Raw genomic sequence first — 16,936 nt, 5'->3', positions numbered from 1 at the left:
AATAGACATTCGATACACCACGCGCTCGTAGCACATTCTCGATCGGCTCATCGTCATGGCAACGGTGGTTGACACTTGCGAGCTGAGGCAAAATATATCAATCAACCGACAGTCTCGCGCCCACTGGAGTTGACTGGCGTGAAAGGTATAGGAGATGACAAAATTCCAACTATCATAAGGCTCGCGCACAGGCACGTCGCGACGTGAGATCTGTAACGACACCAAGTCACCGATAGAAAACGTGGATTCCATTACATTAGGAGGCACGAAAGGGAAGCCTGATTAGGGCTAGTCTCGCCGTTATTGCATGAGAGCAGTACACCCGGCCGTGGGACACCGAATGAAGTCTAATTTGTGGAGCCGATAGTTGTTCGATTCTTCTGAGCTGTATCGAGACTTGCGTGAGCGGAGGGATCGTGTCGGGGATTCGTTGTAACTATGCGATTACAGTGTGTAGTAGTAGTACTGGCGTGGTGAAGCAGTTGGGCAGTATAGTGGGTAATACCGGCACGCAAACTTCTGCTGTGTGGCATTGCGTCGCAATGCTGAAGGTTTAATTAGAATGCGATGCATGCGGGCACGGTGACGCAGAGATTGCTTTGTACCGACCGTTGGCGACACCGTTGGCAATAAATTGTACGAGCAGCACGGTAACAGCACTCTTTCTCCCCCCTCCTGACGTGTGGCATCGAGCGGAAACCGTGATGTCGCTGGAAAGAATCGGTGATCGACGGTCGTCTAATCGATCGTCGCCACCATTCGCTAGCCGGAGTAGGAATACGGATAATATTTTACGATCGTAAATTAGTTTGTGAAACTATTTCCAAACAGTAGAATCGACTGGTGGATCGGAAAGGCTTCTGCAGCCCACTGGGGAAGATGTTGCTTAGAAGTCGTCCGAAGGAAACGATGATTTACCGTTTATCTCCTTTGCGGAATGATGATGATCGAACCGTACCGAAATTGGGGATCGAAAGTCTTGCCGGGCGGTTCCCCAGGCACTGTGCCGTCTTCCAAAGCGCTGCACACTATCAGAAAAAGTTCGTATTGATTTTAGACACACCAACATACATACGGACACAGACGATTTGGAATCCATAATTTATGAGCGTGAAGTGGGAAATAAATTTGATCATCGTGTGTCGCGTTCTTTGGACTCACCACACTATCCAACTTAGAGGCAAGCGCTCTGTTGTTGATTTTGAACTGAGTTGTGAACTAAAGAAACCAATAAAATGATAGTACGATAAGCACATAAAGTTTTGTTCCAATTCCTAAGCCGGCGTGTGCTTTTTTTGGGATTGTTTTCTGATTTGAATCCACCTTTAAGTATTCCCACAGTTGTTTACGATCAACCTCTGTTATGTTTTGCTTCGCTAGAGGATTCACAAGGAAAATGATTGCTACAAATTGGTTGAATGCATGTTAAACAACGGTGAAAAAACACCCCCATCGAAGCCGAGATTCTTTATTTGTAAAGTGTTCCAAACAAAATCAGGCGCTTTGTCGGACGATGTATGAGTGTTGGAAAATCCGTTACACTCCTGCCAAGATCGTAGCAGAAGTGTTGTGGTTCGTATTTGATAGGTGTTGATCGTAGCACGTGCGTGCGCGATTTTCCCTTGTTGGCAAATGAGCAATTAGCTGACATTTAATATATATCAGGGAGAGTTCATAGAATGAATTTGCTCCGGTTTCTCAACCCATCATCAGCAACTCGCCTGTGTTCGCGTCGTGAGAGAACATGATTCCACAATAACGGGGTGGAAAATCCGGCTCGTTCGATTCTCTCCCATGTTGCTACTGTACCGCGTAACAAGTGTACAAGTAATTAACACTGACAGCTTTACAACATGGAGTAGCGTGTGATTTGCTACTAGTGTTAGGGTTTGCGATATATTTCTACTAGTATCAAACAGAGAGAAAAGTCCATCTTCTCTAGCATTCATCTACATCGAATCCCAGGCTGCTGTCTTTCTGTCTGTCTGTCTGTCTGTAGTTCGACCAGATTACCGGAAAAAGGGCAAATAGTTTCCACAGTCTCCGCGCTCTGTGCTGTCTTAGTTCGGAAGAAATGTGATGAGGAACTAGTGGTGGTATTGGTGGTGTTCGCAAGGCCACACGGATCTTAATTCCAACGAAGCAAACTTCTAAAATCTTTAAGTCCTACGCATACACAAAACATCAACCACTAATCTCAAGTGAGCATGGTAGGGTGAGGTCCACCGGAGGCTAGAAAGAAGAATGCTTGCCTGTACAGACGTCTACCGTAACGGTGTGCACGTACGATGATCTTGAAGAACTCATCCCTCGCCATTAAACTTCACGAGCAGCGCAGTGCTACCACGAGCGTGGTTGTTGTCGATCGTGACGGCTTGCAATCAAGTGTCGCATTTTTATGTAAATTCTATTTACAAGGCACAATGCCGTTTGGGGTGCAAAGCTTATTTGCATGATCAACAATAAGCTGTTGGAGTGGTACCAATCTGCACCGGTTGATAGGCGAATGGAATTATGGTTGAGTCTTGTTTAATTGGCTTGAAGGAATCACATGCAGCATTAAAAGGGTCCTTAACTTTCATGAGAATTACATATAGTACTGGAAATAAGTGTAAACAATAGACTTGATCAATTTGTGCTTTTATTCTTACCCGTATTAAACCATTAGTATGGTTGCATATATTAGGGTGATGAAGGTCTCATATTAAATGGCAACCTAAAAATGAGGTGTACATATGCAGAAAAGGCGCGTTGTCGTCAATATTGTAGCTATAAGAGCTAGTAAAGGAATGAAATTGATCGGTTGATAAGCAAAGGGAAATATTAGAAGATTGGTCTTCTTGTTAGCTCTACCACGATATATTTTCTAGGTTACGCCGGTCATCATATGGCTTACTAGACTTGCTGATACCACGTAGTTGGATAGTCAGTCCTCACTGCGGGGGAATGGTCCGGAACATTGGCCTGTTTTTCCATTAATTCTAACCTTAAGAATCTTCAAGCAGTGATATCCAAGAAGGCGATTCTCTGAAGCCTGCAAAAATAGCTAAGAAACATAAAAACCTAACGAGGTTTTCTTTTTTCCTTATTTAATTAGTAAATAATCTTGTGTAGCACGTTATAAACAATACAATCAGCATTATTGCACTGTTTTTGTGTCGCGAAGTAACTGCAGCAACAACATCCCAGAGTTCCAGTGCCATTCTGTCCCAAAATGGATGCAACAACAACATTTTCCTGGAACATATCAAAACTGTTGAAAAAAAACCCCATCAGCTGTACAGCTGGTGGCAGGTGAACACGAACACCGGCACGCATACTCGGTAGAGCTTTCAAGTCGTCTGGAAAATCGACTCAAGTTTTTGCGTCAATTTCAGCTGCATGTTAATTGTAGCTACAAATAATGGGCTCATAATATTTGCCAAAGTGTGTAACTGTGAAATACTGAGAAGGGATCAACAGATCCTCAACAATGCCAAGTTGATCTTCTCAGAAAGATATGAAGTTTCGATGGGATAGCTTTGAAGAGCTGTCTCTCGTTGTAATGAATCACAGGAAACGTCACAACGGTGGTGTCATTTGCTGTAGAGGGTTGGACATTTATTAGCCGCCAAAGTGGTTTCAACCTCATAAACTGTGAGCGTATGTAAACCGATTGAGTGGCTTCGATAAAGTGTGCATTTACTGTTGTTTAAATACCGAAGCTAGGAGGCTTAACTGTAACAACTTAGGGTAATGAAGTTTGTCAGCGTGATAGTAAATCGCCGATCTACACAATTCTAAACAAAACCCATAGCGTCCTCGACCAAACGCTTCCGGTAATGATCAAAGTAAGACGGCGGCGGTTGAGAAGAATAAGAATTTGCTTTGCTTAGGCTTCTTACATTCAAATTGAATGATGCATTATTATTTCTCAAGCGGACCCACCCAGCATTAGACCGACAGAAATGGAGCGGAAGGCAAATGGACCACAAATAATTCATTGCATCTCCCATGGTAGGTCCCCATGGGATACACGTGTGGTCTTTCGATCACTGTCGTCGCCGCAGTTCCGCACTGCTGTTCCCAGACACCTCCTTAATCCATCCTCCCATCCATGGGATAGGTCTAGGTGTTTCGTATTCATACCGCTAAGTACACGGCGCATGAAAAGTCGACGTCTGTAGTGACGGGTCGACATTCCTCCTACTGGAAGGTGTACGTGGTGTGTGAGATGCAGTTTCACCTTTTCTGAAAAGCCGCCGTGCTGTGGTTTTGGAGCCACATTTCAGCGTTTCGCCGGGGGTTTGATTATTTGCATTTTTATTTACTTCGGCCCCTCCACGTGGCGGTAGCATCGGTGGGGTGGGGCCTGAGGATTGCTGAAGGCCCACCTCCTCAGCCTCTCCGCACGGGAAAGCGTTTTTGTGCTCTAGACAAATTAAGGAGCGGACGACCATTATTAACGCGGGGAAACGGACCGCTCCATTGGAACGGACGGTTCGTTGGAGGGTTTATGTGATCTTTGACATATTTATGCCGGTGCAAGCTGTTTTACGAGGCGAAACTGCACCGTGGCGAAAGTGGGACCGAGCCCTGAACGAACGGGGCGAGAAGTTGATGGAAATTTGAGATGATGTATTGTGCTTTTTTTTTTGTTTCGCTTTTTCTACGTTTGGTACGGGTGGTTCGAGCGTGTGTTGGAATCTCCATTTGTGCAATGTGCATTTTGTGCATTCTGAAACCATACCGGAGAGCTATGACGTTTTCCGACCGATCCGCTAAAGGGTTAAGAAAAGGGTAGCTGCGAAGCGTAAGGAAAGGATTTTTGTTTCATTTGCAAATGGCAACGATTTATGACTGTGGTGGATATAAATTAATTCTCCTGCTGCTCTGTGCTGTCTGTTTGTGTGAGTGTTCTTTGACAGCTCAATAATAGTAAACACAGTACAGAGTGTACTAGCAGCAATAACATTTGGAATGGAGCAAAAGTGAATAATTCCCTTTTCTGTAACCTCAGCTACGGACCCTTATACGCAAACACTTATATCCAAATCACGTGTCAGTGCCTAGAATTATCGTCGAGATCTTTCAACTTCCGAGCTGCGATCGTGCTGATCCTAAACCGAAATAACCAAACTCCAAAACTTATCGCCCTTTTGGGGAGTGGTTGTCATGATCGGAATTTCATTAGCATTTAGAAGCGTAGTAACGATGAGCAATGCATATCAAATCACATTCAAATATTCCCTTTTCTAAACCACTTGCATGATAAGCGGTGGGGCATGCATTATGGAACCGCCGAAGCATGCTGGACCAACACCGACAACCATTCATCCCTACTGACACGCGTCGGGGCGAAGAGGCAGACCAAGGAGCGACGAAAAAAAGACAGCAAAATAACAAAATTTACTGAAACAAAGAACAAAATGAATCCCCGCCGTCATGAATATTGATGAGAAATGGTTTGGAAATGAATCTCGCTGACGGTGGAGAAGGAGACTGTTTAGAAGGTGGTAAGAAGTTTGGTAGTGTGTATGCATGATCAGTTTCTTTGCGATGGAGAATGTTCTCGCGACGGTTTCTATGACTCTGTTTTTTTTTTTAAAGTTTTGTTTCTAATCAAGGCTTTTTTGCGATTTGCAAACATAGATCATAACCTCCATATTTAAGTCTGTTTGCTAGCAGCTAGTACCGTACGTGATTTGATGCATTTTAATGAAAGCGTGGCGCAACCCAAACAAAGAAGTTCTTTGCAGCGTAGCGCAAAATAAGGTCATTTCCAGTCTTTGTCTGGATTCTTTCTCCAGCTTGAGTGATGTTGTGCCGTTCATTCGATGAGCCATGGATGTGCTTTGGCTTTCGCGAGACTGTACCGCAAATAAATCCATAAACTGCATCGCTTCGTAGCAAACAGGAACGAATTCCATTGCAGTGCTGTAAATTATTACCACCACCGGCACACGACCGGTGGAAGGTCTTGCTGGCGAAAAACTTCATTAGCCAACCTACTCCCAGAAGCCAGAGGAAAATGTCTGGAATATCACTATATACATATGCATACCTACCTACCCTGTGTTCGTAAGCGTCTCAACTCCTCATACACCCATGCAACAGCAGACCCGGCTGAGCCTCTTAATCCACCCTCCCGGTTCCGAGCGATCTCACTGGAATCATGGCGTTGGATCACACTCGGAGGTCAACCCACGCATCCGAAACTGAATCTGCCACTCTCGGCAGCAGTCAGTAGGTACCGGCGCGGCTGTCTCTTTTCTATCGCTTTTGTGTCATTTCTTGTTTCGCGCCGCTTTGTCCACCTCCAAGATCTTGCTGACTGTAGTGGTGGTAGTAGTAGAAGTAGTAGAAATATCGCGCTGCTGTAGTAATACTGCAGAGGGGTATGTTGATTTGTGCCACGGTGTATTCTTCGATCACCTCCATCCGCGGGGTAGTTTCACAGTTTTTAGCATAGGAAACGAGCGGTCGCACCAGATCTCGCAAAGCTCCACAGCAATGCTACATGACCTAAGCCCTTTTCAGTCTCGCTTATGGCGCATGCCCCAGCGTTGCCCCGTTTGGGGTTAGGGTTGGAAGTTATGCCGTTGCAGAAAACCGGTTTCTACAAGCGCTTTGCTCCCACATTGTCATAGTGGTACGTCAGCCGTTTGGTGATGTTTGTAGAGGAAAAAAGCCTCCCCAAACCAAAAAGCATAAGAAAAGATGGATCCGGATCTGTTTGGTGGAGCTTTTTGAGTTCGCACTTTTGTCTCGCATGGTACCATATGGCACCCAAGAGAGCGCACAGGGATCGTGGATTATTTATTTCAACATCGTCTGAAGGTGTTTTGGCGTTGGGGAATTGTTTGACGGAAGAATTCGTACGCAGCGATCGTTGATGTGCTTCTCAGAGCACATTACTCGAAGTTACCTTCACGCCATCGTACAACTTAATCAGAAACTTCCCGACAAGCATTAATTATGAAAACAGAAACAATTGGAGGGAAATTCTTGATCATGTGGGAGGCACAACATGACACAATAATGTTTCTTGATTCTCGTTTCTGTCGCACATGGTTGCGCTAAAGCAATCACGCTCTTGTGCTGTCGAGGTGTCGGGCGCCAATAGCTAATGTTCCTTGGCTGCAAAGCTTCTAGTTACTATCCGTGCACGTAACAGTCTTACCGGGGTTCGCTTACCAGGAAGTCGTCAGACTTATCTAGGCGAATGTCGCGCTTTCTAAACCAACAAGCACGCGCTAGTCCATTTGTCTGCTCTGGGTGACACCTACTGCTTACAATTGTTTACTCTGGTACAAATTCTGTACTGTGGAACCTGGATGTCTCGCTACCATTACTGGTTGTGTATATATGAACAAATACGCTAATTAACATAACTTTCTACCGTGTGCACCATGTTTTGTTGTAGTCAACCGTAGGTACAGTTTTTATCAGCTAGCCCTAGCGCTGGACAGCATTCATTCTATTCTATTGCTGATAGTGTATAATGTGAGGATTTAATCATCTGTACACTGGAGCGTTGGATGATGAATAGAGCAATGGAGCACTCTTCACCGTTTTTGCTTGAATTGGAATAATAAGTCAACAAGAGACAGAAGCGTACTCAATTGTACGATATCAGTAAGATCCAGAATTCGTGATCATATCGGTTGAATTTAATTTCAAACCATACAATCATCACCTCACCTGATTGTGTTTGGCCAGTCTGCGTCAGGACATTACGGATAGGGGTGAATTTCTGAAGACGCTCTACACCAGACCAGTTTGATGCATCAGACACGATGCACGTTCCCTGATAAATGACGCCAGCAATGTGACCCTTTTTGTCATTGGAATGGTGGTGATGGCGGTTGCATGCGGTAGGTAAACAATTATCAACAATCACAATCAAAATTCCTCTCACGTCTACCAACGCTTCCCACTCTTGAGGTGTGCTAAGTGGTGCTAGGAAGAGGGGTACATCAGGGATCAGCAAGGGAAATGACCGAAGATCCCGACCAAAGCTGTAGTTGCACTCGTTTTCCCCTTTCCAGTAGACTATTTTCTTTGTTCGTAGGAAGAACGGTGGCATGGTTTGTCGAGCAATCTTTTATCAGGTTACGTGTTATTAAGCTTGTTGCTTTACAGTTGGTCCTCCTAACACCATTTATTCTTATCGTTGATAATACGGCGTTGCACAGGGTTTCTATCCCACGTCTTGAACGACTATAAAGAAATGGTTTTAAAAACCATTTCACGCGATAGGGAAGCATGTTGGGAGGTTCGAGTACGGGAAGCGTACAAATTCATGTGATCGTAAACCATATATCTAATGATGGTTGGAGATTTGAAACTGCATGAGGCAATTATTTTCGCTTCGACGATTCCAACATCGATAATTTGCTACGTGTGATAAGCAGCCACACAGCGTCGTCATGAAAACTTGTGGAAATGCACCTAGAATATGGCCAAGATCATCTCGAAGATAGATAGACCTGCATGGGGTGACTGAAATGACACTGTCTTGTAGAAAAAATATCCCTCTAAACGTAATGAAAGTTGTATTATCTAAAAACGCACTGTAAAATACTCATTAAAACGTTCAAGTACAGCTCCGGAACGTTCGCTTTGGACCGATGACAATCGGTTCCATTAAACCACACGTTCACCAGCTGTTTCGGGACCCAGCGTGTACCAAACCACAAAAAGACCGTATGTTGTGAAATAGCGCCGCCACGATTAAAACAAAACACAAAACATGCTGCCATTGCGAAATGTCTTCCCTGGCAGACCGTGTCATTGCGTGGTTTCGGAACTGACGATCAACGTTAACTCGTTTCTTCATTCTTGCGTACCGAGGTAAGAGTTTTTCCTTTTGGTTTGCCCTAAAGCCGGTACACTGTGTCAGATGTTGCCTACCGGATGCCCGCTCTCTGACGTGCCGAGCCATCCAGTTTTGGGGTAAACGTACGATTAAGATCGTGAAAGGGAGGCGGCGCACAGGGATTGTTCAATCGTCGACAAACGACCATCTCGATCGAGATCACGGGTCGTCTTTTCCCGCCCCGGTTGCTCATTCGCAAGGAAACCGAACGGTGGTGCGATGGGAATGGGTGAAAGTTTCACTAACATCAAAGAATCGGCACCAGCAGAGTGTGCCGGTTTTCAATCCCCATTTCGCATTTTTTCATTTCTTCATCCAGTTTTTCGCAAACATACGCCAGTGAAGCATTCCGAGCTTTTCCTGCGTGTGCCGTGCAGAAGAAAAGCACGCGTGACTTTTTCTTTGGACAAGATCAGCGGCGCCATCTTTACGTGCTCACGTGAGTGTGTTTGTGTCTGTGTTATTTGTCGTAGTCTTCCTTATCCGTCGATGGCCCGATGGATGACTCTGAAAATGGCGCACGGTGATGTCGGCCGGGCGATAATACCTAGTTCACCTTGAATCATCATCATCCAATGGTGGCAGCAACAGCATCGTTTCACGCACGCCATGGCTAGTGGTGAAGTCACCGGGTACCGTCGCGTACAGAAATCGTCAGCAGGTGACAAATATTGGTTCTGCATTCGGAATGCCGTGGAAGGCCATCACGCTTCCTCGCGTATCGTATTTCTAGACATTCGTTCCAATGAGTGTGTCTGTGTGTCTGCAGTTCTTGTCAACCACAGCCACACAACTTGAAGAAATGGTGAGCATCTTTAATCGATCTTTACAGGTGGGGATTCGCTGAGGACACTACGGACATCTTCAGCCCACATTAAGTTGACAGTTAATGAAGTCAACTCACCGATTGGACTAAGGTGGGGTTTCTCACCCATACGAAAGGGTGTTCAAGTTCCGATCATAAAATGGGTAGGTACCGTTAACTACCGTCTGGTATACTAGTAGAATTGATGAGAACTAGTACTAAACTCAATCTTCCTTTATTCAAAGAAATGATTCCCGAGTCGCGTTCACACGTTCCAGCACGCCCTCTTGAGGCCTCATGATCTCGAGTACTTTTCAATTGAAAAAAAATGCATCATTCACGGATATGCAATTTGAAGCTGAGATCGCAAGTCGGAGTCTTGCCCGAGTCTTGCCGCACACGATCTACAATCGTGGAGCGTAATAACGCCGATCATAACGATTATGGTGATGACGATCATGCGTTGTGTCTGCACACTTATGGGAGCCATATTTTATTTTAATATGGCTCAACAAGTGCAGTTCATGCATTCATGTATAAACAGTAAACACATTGAAGTCGAAAGTACGGTGTGATTGTGTTTTAACGGGCATCTTGCAATGGGCAGAAGATCACCAATGCCAGACGATTTTAATCGTCGTTCACTTGAGTGGAAAATTTATGAAACTTTTGAACTGCGGGGATTGCTTTCCGCTTCGTGAAGATGCGAGTTGCTTGTGTTGATATTTCCCATTTAAGGGGTTTTGTTCTAAAAAAAGGTTGAAAAACAGAAGACTATTTCTTTGATGTCCTGGTGTTAATAAAGAACTTCAGCTTATATAGCAGCTCCATTCACACGAAACAGAATAGATTGCGTTCTCTGTTTCTGGTGTAAGACGAACCTGATACCTGCATGAGAGGAAAAATCAATAAAACAACTCCAAAAAAACTACATCCTGATCCTTTTCTAAACATCCTATTCAATGCTGATATACTGCGTGAAATTGGCAGGTTCACGCTGAAGAAATGTGTAATTTTAGGACCTACTCTTGGTAAGCCATAATAACCGCCTGAGCAATCCATTTTTACGGATCTTCACCTTGTCGCTTTTGTTTGCAATATCGAATGTAATGTGAGTCAGATTCGTTTCAGCATAAGTTGAACAAAGACGACCCCAAGAAAAGGTACAAATGTGCATCACAAAAATGAGGTCAGCGTCCGAACAGCTAGCCAAATGTGATTCCCTTTTGACTGTTTTCACACTCACTGCAGCATACTGTCACCCTATCAGACCGGTCCTTAAGGATGTGCAGGTTGTCGCAAAGAGAAGGGACATTTGTTTGTCTACCTGTCCCGAATGGCAAGGGCAGAGGAAGGCTCGGGCAAAATAAGACTCTTCTACAAGATGTCCCAAAAGAATCGTCTCAAGCTGTCGTTCGTATAAGACAGCATAAAATTTGCTACCTAGAAGCCATTCTTCATTTCCTCTTCGTCCTCGGTCTGTACACATATCCACACAAACACACACACATAGCGAGAAAGGGAAGGAGAAGCCTCGAAGACAAAATTAACAGAAATAAAAACCGATCCCTTCGTTTAGTGTTTTTGCTTCTCAAGAAACGGAAAGCGGTATTTTGGGCAGCGGAGGATCATGGCCGGAAAGAGAGAAAGAGAGAGAGAGCACACGAAGCAGGGTGTGCAACAGCATTTACTTCTGCGAAGCGGAAAGAAAACTATGCTGTGCGTCAAGCGTCCAAGCAACGGGATGGTCGGCTTATGCTTTATGCTTATGCTACGGACGGTGGCTTTACACCACTACCATCACACGCGGCGTAAGCGCATCGCAGCAGCAGCCTGGTCCGTTGTTAAGCTGAGCCTGAGATCGCTTGGTGTTGGTGCAATCACCGCATCTAAGAAGATCTTTCTTTTTTTCCTCCGGGGTTGGTCGGCCTACACCTTTTTATTCTGTTTCGCTGCGCCGTGCAGTGTTCGGCGCTGTGCGGCTTGAAGAAAACAACAATAAAAAGGGCCGCCTTTGGCGAAAACGGAAACCTTTTTCATTCCTCCGGTTGTTTGTGTGTGTGTCTGGCCGGGTGGGTGGGATGGGTGCTGTGGTGGGGTGTGTCGGACAGACGAACGACCACAAAACAACACGCAACATGGCCGCAGTGACGGCGGCGACAATGGCACACCAAGCACGTTGCACTGAAGAGTGCATCGGTGGCAGATGCATCGCGGTGTAGGACACCCGTGGCATAGAATTACTGTTTGTCTTATTTAGCTTACAATTCGCGGAAGTAGAAACAATTGTTTATAAAAAAAACCTGAAACGTCTTATTTCAGGCCAGTTACAATAAATCGTTGCGTGTATCCGTAGACTTATTGCCGAATCAGTTTGATATTTTGAGCAGTTTGACTTTTGGATAAGATGTTGTTTATGAACGAGAGAAGTATCTTTTAGCACAATCTAAAGATCGTTATTTTAATGGGCAACTTGGAATACTGTAAGTAGCATCTCTGCCTCAAAAATCTTCAAAATCCTCTGAACTTTTTTCATACTCCGAATGTCGACTGTCATGTGACACCATTTCAGATATTTTAAGTTCAAATTCTTGACTTTGGATTGTTTGAGAGCTAATACATATCGGTATGGACTGAACTGTCACAAGAAAATCTCGAACTGTCTCGATGGCTGTCTGAGGTGGTATAAACTAAATTTCATCATGTAGTGTTCAAATTTGATTATTTTTTTAAATTTCAACAGGCACTGAGGCATCAAAGCCATTACTTCATACCAACTTGAGCCTGTGGACTGCCTATACAGTTTTCTGGGTTGGGCTGGTTCGTCCGGTGTCATGCTCCTGACGTGCCCACCCCTTCTTCTTATTGAGTTGACGGCCGACTAGGTCACACCGACCATCCAAGGGTCTTAGTTATCGAAGGGACTAGACTTAGTAGATAATCAGTCCTAACTACGGCGGAACGGTCCGGACGGGATGTGATGCCCGGTCCTGCTGTATGAAGACCGGCGCCGCAATGACATTATACGAAGACACCGTTCATCTGTACTGAGGATTGATTTAACTACTTGATATTAATACGTTTAGTAAGCCATTCCCCAAGATGGCCGGCAGCCAAGCCTTCGATCTATTGAATTTGTAGATGAATACAACTCAAATTTTGCTTGCTCAAATGTGCTTCCAGAAGTGAGTTAGCATGAATGTCTTTAAATTAATTTTCATTCTGTGTCCCCGCAGTTGTATTTGCAATGGTTTTTTTCCTTCCCCATGGTCACCCACCTCACCCCAACAATGACGGGATCGTACCGATAAGCGATTTACCGTGTTGCTTCTAACTGCTCTACGCTATAAGTGGTATTGTGCTGATTACGCCCTCTGCTGAAGATGGGATTGTACTTCACTAGATCTTTTCCTCTATCAGCAGAAGCTTACAGGGGGTTTATTTTGTCACTAGTTATGATACGTTTTATGGCATCTTGCTTGAAAATGGGAGACTAGATATTAGCTACTTTTTACTCTTGAAGTTTGTGGATTTTATGGTCAGCGTGTAAGGCTGTATGGGTGTTTTGTTTTTCTTCCATTTGCTTTGAAGCCCTAATAGCACCCGTCATAAAATCAGCGTGTTCCGCATGGTGTAGGAATGGTAGAAAGTGAGTTTGTTACTTATCATCAGCATTAGGCAGACCGCGGTGTAGATTAGTTTAGTCTCTGTGCTGTGGCGAAACATCCAGACGAGAGTTTTGGTTTTATTTGTCAAATTCAAACAGTCAGACCATCCAGTCTCGTGACTCCTCCGGTCCCATTGTTGTTGAACCGTACATGATCGGATGGTAATGTTCGATCGCCGCCCCGAAACCCTTTCAATGCTCCGCGGAACATACCGCCCGGATAATTATGACCGTGCACGAAGGTTGGTGTGTGCGTTCGATTGTAGGCTCCAGCGCAATAGCACCACCACCAACAGTACACGTGCGCGCGCACGCACACCTGCACGGTTTACCTGGCCAAATAAGTTGCTTGCGCAGCGCAATCATGGTCCGCGGACCGACTTGTTGAATGCGTGCCACGGGTTCCGCGTGTGTGTCAGTGTACGGGGGCGCAGATATATGAGTGATGACATATTGGGTCACTGTTTACTCACCTTTCTGGGGAGCTCAACTCCTCCAGCTGCAGTGCAGTCGAATGGGAGGGGGTTTTCTTTTTCGATACGGCGCAACTTTCCACACTACACACACGCCACAGGACACCGCCGCAGACACTTACACGTGTTGCTTTGTCACACTAACTGCTTGCCACAAACACACAGCCGCTGACTGACGGACTTGCACTCCGGAAATTACTGGTCGTCGATCACTCGTTGCTTATCTTTATCGGTGGATGGGGAACTTTTGGTCGACCTCTATCTCTGTTGATGATTTTTTTTCCTGCTTGACACTGTAGGGTTTTTTAAAACTCTTTTAACAAAACCGAACCGAATCGGAAGCTAGACCGCATGGGGAAGGTGTTCGAAAAAGGGGTGGATTAGAGATTGCGGGGCAAAACGAAACGAAAAATAAAACCTGCTTTGAAATTGAAAATCAAACAATCGGAAACAGTTTCACACACTCGCACACGCACGCACACACACACACACACGTCCAATCTACGCACACTCTGAGCCGCAACACACAAGCATTCACTTTCCAGATCAATCTTGCACTTGAAAATTCACGATCACTATGCCGTAAGCGCTACTATTGAGAATGTTACCACAATGCGCAGTAGTAGCTTTTCGGACAATACTTTTGTACTAGATAAATACTAACTTTTCCAATCGGTGCGAAGAAACTATGCTGTCGATGAAGGAACGCGCGGTGCGCGCGTGCGTTCGCTTTGAAAGGTATGAGAGAACTGACTTTTTCTCTACGCATCTAGCTCAGTATACCATCTTGAGCCTTTTCCCGCATCGATGCTGCTGCTTGAGTGTGCTTCAAGAGAGCAGGAGAGCGAGAGAGAAATCTGCTGGCTTCAAATTTAAGTGAACAGTGTCTGTCAAAAGGGTGCACGAGGAGCTTAATGTTTTCTCAAATGCATAATAGGGTGAGGTAGTGTTTTCCTCAAGTTTTCCTCAACATAAAAAATATGTCGCTGTCAATATTTGCAAAACGTTGTTGAAGAAATCATTGTTGATACTTATTATATTTTATTATTATTTTGGTGCCTTGTATCGTTAAGGTAACAAATGCTTAGAGTATGATTTCTGTTCAAAAGGCTTCTGATGTTAATATTGTGAACCAAAAAATATGTTTTGCCCCATTGAGTTTCGCTCATTCCTTTAAGTATGGAAAAGGCGTACTTTTCAGACTTTTTTTTAGATTTATGTTGCTGTTTGACAAACACTGGCTATGTTTGAAAGATTTAACTTCAAAAGCGAAGGGCTTTTATGTTGCGTGCTGAAGCTTGGTTGAAACGTTTCACATATACATGAAACATTTCACAGTATGTTTGAAAAAATGGCAATGCTGCGAGTACGAACGTTTTTAACGGTTTAAGAACGCTACCAATTGATAAAACAAAATAATAAAAAAAATGAAAGAAAAAAGAAATTAATTTATTTTTCACCTCATCTCATTGCTCTCACTTTTTCTTTCTCGCAGTGAAGCAATAAGTGTCAAAATCGCATAAAGACGATCCTCTGAGGAACCTAAAAATGGTAACAACTTGTCATCATTATTCAGTTAACAAAGAAAAAAAAGCCCATCAACACACTCAGACTATTTCTGTTTGCAAGAATTGTTTTCTTTTACATCGATAGCGTTGAAATCTACTCGGTTTTTGTTGCATTTCCATTTCTGGACTGTGCACACCTCCGGCAAAACCTTGCTTGATCGTACCGCGAACCTCGGTGGCAATCGTGGTGCATCAAGACGGGCATGGACAGCTGCTGTTTGCAGAATCGCTACGAGGTGGCCACGACAATGCGACAAGCCGCAATGTCCATTTATGGTTGAACAATGTGCAACCAGAATTTACGTTGACAGATCGTTCGATACCTTTAGGGCGTGTTCTGAGTGTCGAAAATCGAAAGTTTCGTACCGAGGCAGAAGTTGACTTGTAAGAAGGAAAATCATTGCAGCTAAGTTCATGCTGCAAATGTGCAAATTAACTCTGTAGAACGCGTTGTGGTTTGGTGAGTTGTGTGCATGTGTATTTGTTTTTTTTCTTCATATCCTAAATGATCAAACGGGTGACGCAAAATACGCTTAAGTTCTATTACAACATACCGAAACGGACATACTGTTGCAGTGGAGCCGCGTCGGTATGCAAATCGGATTTGATTTGCTGATGATTCCCGAACGCATTTGTCAACGCTTCACGTGGATTGCACTCTACTGGGAGTTTTTGTTTTGCTTTGCATATGCGATCGAATTTGGTGGGGCTGGGCTCTAGGCTGATTAGTTGGTCGAATTATACAATCATTGGCGTATTAGAAATGAGCAAGGCATCAGCTATTCGCCAGCGAAAGCCGGTGACCGTTGATGCACAGTTCAACATTTCTCTTTCCAATGGAAACAATCTCTATCTACTCTATATATTCTATTTAAATGAATTGTGAACGCTGAATCTGGGTACGTACTAGTAAAATAACATCGTAATTGATTTACACTTAAAAGACAACCTTTAACCTTCAAGTAGGCAACCGGATACCTGGGCATTTTTCAACTTTAAACTTCAATAACTTTTGATTCATTGCTTATATTTTCAGCAGCCTCCCAACATTTTATTGCCGATATTTTGGTGCACATATTGTAATTTTCATCAAGCAATAAGTATTTTGTTTTGATTTATTTTAAACTTTACCACATAAGTTGGCAACCAACATACCCAGAAATTCCAAACGTTTTGTATGGAGAATGAAGTTTTTCTCATTTTTCCTTTTCGTATTGTACTTATTTTCGAATCAAATTCAATCGATTGAAAATTTAAAATAGATTGTTAGTTTTATATGGCATGATAAAAACAATAAAAAACATAATAAATGGATGAAACAGATTTTAGATGTACAAAAGCAATGAAAAGTCAATAAAAAGTAAATAAAGACAAATAAATAAATTATAAATAAGATTATTAGATAAAAATGAAAATATATAGAGAATGATTTTGTAGAATATAGCGAAATTCTAGACAAAAAATTGTAATGCAATGCTTTTTTTATTACCTGTTTTTGATATTATAATATGTGTGAGATGTGTTAAAAAAATAATTTTGCATCATAGATAATTTAACATTCTG

At 43.6% G+C, this 16,936-nt stretch overlaps 1 protein-coding gene across 2 annotated transcripts in view; it reads right to left on the bottom strand.

The window, feature by feature from the left end:
- Positions 1–16,936, bottom strand: part of LOC126561484 (uncharacterized) — a 100,373-nt gene that overhangs the window by 11,075 nt on the left and 72,362 nt on the right. The window contains exon 1 of one of the 2 annotated variants that reach the window (XM_050217657.1): positions 13,802–13,820. The exons of the other annotated variant lie outside the window; for it this stretch is intronic. The gene's annotated coding sequence lies outside the window, so the exon portion shown is untranslated. Of the gene's footprint in view, positions 1–13,801; positions 13,821–16,936 lie in introns of those variants that run through there. 2 annotated transcript variants of the gene reach the window in all.

Source organism: Anopheles maculipalpis, chromosome 3RL (assembly GCF_943734695.1).
Source record: "Anopheles maculipalpis chromosome 3RL, idAnoMacuDA_375_x, whole genome shotgun sequence".
In the NCBI taxonomy this organism is placed as follows: domain Eukaryota; kingdom Metazoa; phylum Arthropoda; class Insecta; order Diptera; family Culicidae; genus Anopheles; species Anopheles maculipalpis.
The sequence above is the reverse complement of the archived record's forward strand: the minus strand, read 5'-3'. Positions and strand labels throughout refer to the sequence as shown.